General features: G+C 34.2%; 1 pseudogene; it reads right to left on the minus strand.

Annotated features, from left to right (window-relative positions):
• Positions 1-3,871: 3,871 nt before the first annotated feature.
• Positions 3,872-4,145, minus strand: LOC112820441 (cyclin-dependent kinases regulatory subunit 2 pseudogene; annotated as a pseudogene).
• Between the last annotated feature and the right edge of the window lie 620 nt (positions 4,146-4,765).

Below are 4,765 nucleotides of genomic sequence, written 5' to 3' on the forward strand. Positions count from 1 at the left end.
TTTTGAGATAAGTGAATCTTGTCTGTTTTCTTTTTTATTTCATATTTATTTATATCTACTATTTGTAATTTGTACATAAGATGTCTCGTAATAGATTCAGAATTTTGCCACATATTTAACATAGCAAAATTGAAATTTATTTTTTATTATTTATTTTTGCAAAATTGAAATTTAAATGTCTCTCCTCAGTAATGAAAATGTTAGAACATTTTAAGTAGGATCATTTTCATCCAAATACCTTAATTTTTGTGGTCAGCATTTGCGTTTTTTATCCTCATAGAATATTGAATGTTCTTTTTTTTAAGATCTTTTTTTTAAGATTTTATTTATTTATTTGAGAGAGAGAGAGAGAATGAGAGAGAGAACACGAGAGGGGGGAGGGTCAGAGGGAGAAGCAGACTCCCCACTGAGCAGGGAGCCTGATGCGGAACTCGATCCTGGGACTCCAGGATTATGACCTGAGCCAAAGGCAGTTGCTTAACCAACTGAGCCACGCAGGTGCCCGAATATTGAATGTTCTTATTAGTATTGTTATTATTTTGTTACAGATACTAGACTTTATTCAGAGGATTTACAAAAAATTTCTAAAGAATTTGTATAAAGCTTTTTTTAAAAAATATTTATTTATTTGAGAGAGAAAGAGCATAAGAGGCAAGAGCAAAGGGAAAGGGAGAGAGAATATCAAGCAGCCTCTGTGCTGAGTGTGGAGCCCCATGTGGGGCTCGATCCCATGTCCCTTAGATCACGACCTGAGCCAAAACCTAGAATTGGTCGTTTAACTGACTGTGCCACCCAGGCCCCCATAGCTTTTTATTTTATATTATTTAAATTTTTCCTTCTTACTGATATTTTTCCTCTAGATATTCCCTTATTAAATTTTCTAGCAGTCAACTATGTTATCACTATGTATTGCTATTTAAATCTTATAATATTATTTTGGGTGTTTTGATAGAAACAAAATGAATACTCGAATAGAATAATACAGAACAGACTATGTACCAAGGTGTGATCAGATAATGAAAACCAGCGAGGTATAATGAAGCTTTCCAGGGCTGGAAACATCAGGGAGAAGTTTCTACCTCAAGGCCTGAAGAGTTAATGGGGCAGGAAACTAGATCCAGGAAGAGCTATAGCTGTAGGAAAGGATCAATGCAAATGATTTGAGGACTTTGAAAGAAGGAGCTCCATCACCTATGAACTGATAGAGAGAAAACCTAAGGACTTCCATGCTTCCATCCTCTAATCCCTTGCCGAAGACCCCCAAGGGCTGAGACAAAGTAAAGGTAGAGCCCAAGAGAGCAGGTTGATGCTCACCAAAAACTTCCAGGAACCCAGAGCATGAAGTGTGACTAAACCCAGAGATTAAAAGGAAAATATTAGGGTACATATTCTAGTTTAATACTTATTTTCTCTCAATATTTTGATGACAGTATTCCCCTGTTTGGGTCATCTGTCCTTGCTACAGTTTTAATTTTGACTCCTTTCACATAATCTCTCTCTTTGTTGCTGTGTTAAATATTTGTTTTTGTCAGGTTGGTGATTTATAATTTCATATGGTGTGTTCAGGCTTGAGTTCCATTTTGTTAATCCTGTTTCAGATATAGTATAAAACCCAAACATTATCTTTTAAAATATTATTCTATTTCCATTCTTTCTATTCTCTACATCTGAAATGCTGATGATATACATTAAATCTCAATTTATTCTTCATATATCTTTTTTTTTTCATCTTCTGTATATCTATGCCTTTGACGCTCAATTATCTTTGGATACATTTAATTTGTTTGGCTCTTTCCTGTTTTAGTTCATTTTAATATGCTGTTTAACTAATATATTGAATTACATACTTTACATATAGAAAATCCATTTTAAGAGCTAATTCCTCATAATCTTTTTGAAGGAATATTTTTTATTGCTTCTTTTATTTCTTCAAAATTTTCATGAGTATGTCCTTTATAGTCTTTATATCATAACTTTAATTCACTCAGACTTTGGTATTTTAGATATATTATTTCCATCTCTAGCCAAATTTCACTTATAGTGGATTGCCTTATCTTATACCAGGTGAACTTTGTAAATCCACACTTTGATTTGAATATTTGCAACTCTTACACATCTATACTAGAGAAACATCCCTGCAATAAAGATTTGCTTTTGCCTTCAGATGAAGTCAGTAGGACACTAGTTAGAGGACACTGCCTCCACTTCTCAACATCTCAGAATAGAAGTATGTGTTTCATTCCTCCAACTCATAGCTGATCAAAGATTCGGGTTCCCAGTTGCAGGTTGAAATGGGTATCCATCCTTTGGGCAGAGCTTATGGACATGTATACTATATCCCTACTGTTCTAGCCTCAATTCAAATTAATTTTAGGATGGAGAGGTAGACTTAGCAGACTTTTATTACCTCTTCGAATATCTTTTTTTTTTAAGCTATTTATATCAAGTTCTGTCTTTCCCTTTCTTCCGTAATGGGTGGGTAACTCAGAACAAATATTTAGCCAGATTGACAGACGTAGTACTACTTCTAAACCAATTTTAGTGCTGGAGTGTGGTGCAAATGAAACAGTTTTCTGTAGTCAATGTTGACGTTCTTTTTCTTAAATATATACTTCAGTTAGTGTGTTTCACAACTGTTTTATAGCTTATAAGTACCAAAAAAATGTTTTCTGCAACTAATTTATAGCTACATCAATTGTCAAGTATCTATGATAAGTACCTTAAAATATCTCAAAAACTAAATAGAAAACAAGCAAAAAGATCTCCCAACTTATTCCATTCCATTTTAACCTCCATGAGTAAATGAGCCAGCCTGAATCAATTTACTCAAAGCACACATCAAGATTCATGTGGTACATTAATTTCACTTCCTTCTTCCCTCCCTCCATCTCTTTCTTCTTGCCTTCTTTCCCGACTTTCTATGTTGCCCACCTCTTTCCTTCCTTAAGCAATTTTTAGGACAAATTATGCTTTGGATACAATTTTATGCACTGGGGTTTTATCAGACCACATGACTTGGTTTCTTTACTCACGGAGTTCAAACTCAAGGTATGGGAAGTCTTTATTTCTGCTTTCCTTTTGAATGGCATTTTTGCTGGATAAAGAATTCTAAGAATTCTAGGTCTTTTGTTGTTCTTTTTTTTTTCTAACACTGTAAATATTTCCCTTGACTCTCCTTTTATTTACATGGTCTCTGTCAAGAAGTCCACTGTAATCCTTATTCTTGATTCTCTATAGTTTAAAACACCCCACCCACAAATCGGTTCTGGATTGATTGATTGATTGATGCTACTCTAAAGTTTTGAGTCCTAGGTATTTGAGTTAATTTACTCTAGTGAATTTATATTAGATGTTGGATTTCCACACCCCAAATTCATAAATAAAAAATTAAAATCTTTTAAAATTAAGATGTCTTCAGCTTTAAACAAATGCAGTCAGAGAATTCAGTTTTATTATGTATATGTCAATAAAATGGTTTTTATTACATATATATTTATAATGACAATCTGCTAAAACATGATTTTTTGCAAAACAACTATTTGAAGGCATCTTACACAATTCTAGTTATACAAAACAGATTTTTTTAATAAACACAACATACAAACTTTATTTAACAAAAGTAAAAGGCAAAGCCAAACAGGCACTTACATTAAGAGAAAAACTGACTACAAAAATTTTATCTTAAGCATCTTACAGTAACCTACCTGCAGTTGCATTCAACTGTGCTCTGTTGTTGTGAAAAATAAAGCTCTTGCACAGGTATGGATGAATTATTTGTATATTTTTCAAGTATTTACTGAATACTACCTTATATACACAGATACATTTTTTCTGAAAATGTATTTAATTGATGATCCCCAGATTTTGTACTTCATTTTTGTTGATCTTTTGGAAAAGGTGTTCTAAAGAGAATATATGGTTCTGGCTCATGAGTCATGTAATGAACACAGCCTAGACTCTGTTGGACACCAAGTTTCCTCCAATCCTCTTCAGATATCAGATGGGTTGTTGGTACTTGTTTGGAAAATTCTCTGGGTTACATGCCGGTACTTGTAGTACTTGCGGAAATACTTGTCCGGAGAGTAGATCTGCTTGTGCACGATCCTGTAGGCAGGCAGAGCAAGGAAGATGTGAAGAGTGGGCATGGCAGACCACACATTCAGGTCAGGCCAAGGCAAAGACCTGATTGCTTATATAAAACAGATTTGAAATCTTGTCAGTTATATTATTTTGTTTTAAGAATGTATATTCTGTTTACTTGGAGATTTGCCTTTGTTACACTTGAGAGTATATGAGTAAGTGGGTTAATGGGGTAGTCATTATATGATCAGTTATAGTTCTCATATTTCAAAACTCTGTGATTAAAAAAATAACTGGGATGCTTGGGTGGCTTAGTCCTTAAGTGTCTGACTCTTGATTTTGGCTTGGGTCATGATCTCAGGGCTGGGAGATTGAGCCCCACCTCAGGGGCTGTGCTCAGCACAGAGTCTGCTTGAGATGCTGTCTCCCCCTCTCTTTGCCACCCCGTCCCCCGCTCTTGCATAAATAATTAAAGAAAATCCTTAAAGAAAAAGAAAGAAAGGGTAACTATTAGAGCATCAGTGTGCCTAAATAATGGATTTTTTAGAAATTTCCAGTATACATAAAATAGGAAGTGAATATGTAAATGTAATCAGAAGTTAAATACATGTCTCTAAAAGGAAACTTATTGCCCTAATAATACCAGATTGCTTGGCCTAAAAATTAAGTAATTTGTTTTAATGTC

Source organism: Callorhinus ursinus, unplaced genomic scaffold (genome assembly GCF_003265705.2).
Source record: "Callorhinus ursinus isolate GAN/ISIS: 27379988/994484 unplaced genomic scaffold, GSC_fseal_2.0 scaffold3, whole genome shotgun sequence".
Lineage (NCBI taxonomy): Eukaryota > Metazoa > Chordata > Mammalia > Carnivora > Otariidae > Callorhinus > Callorhinus ursinus.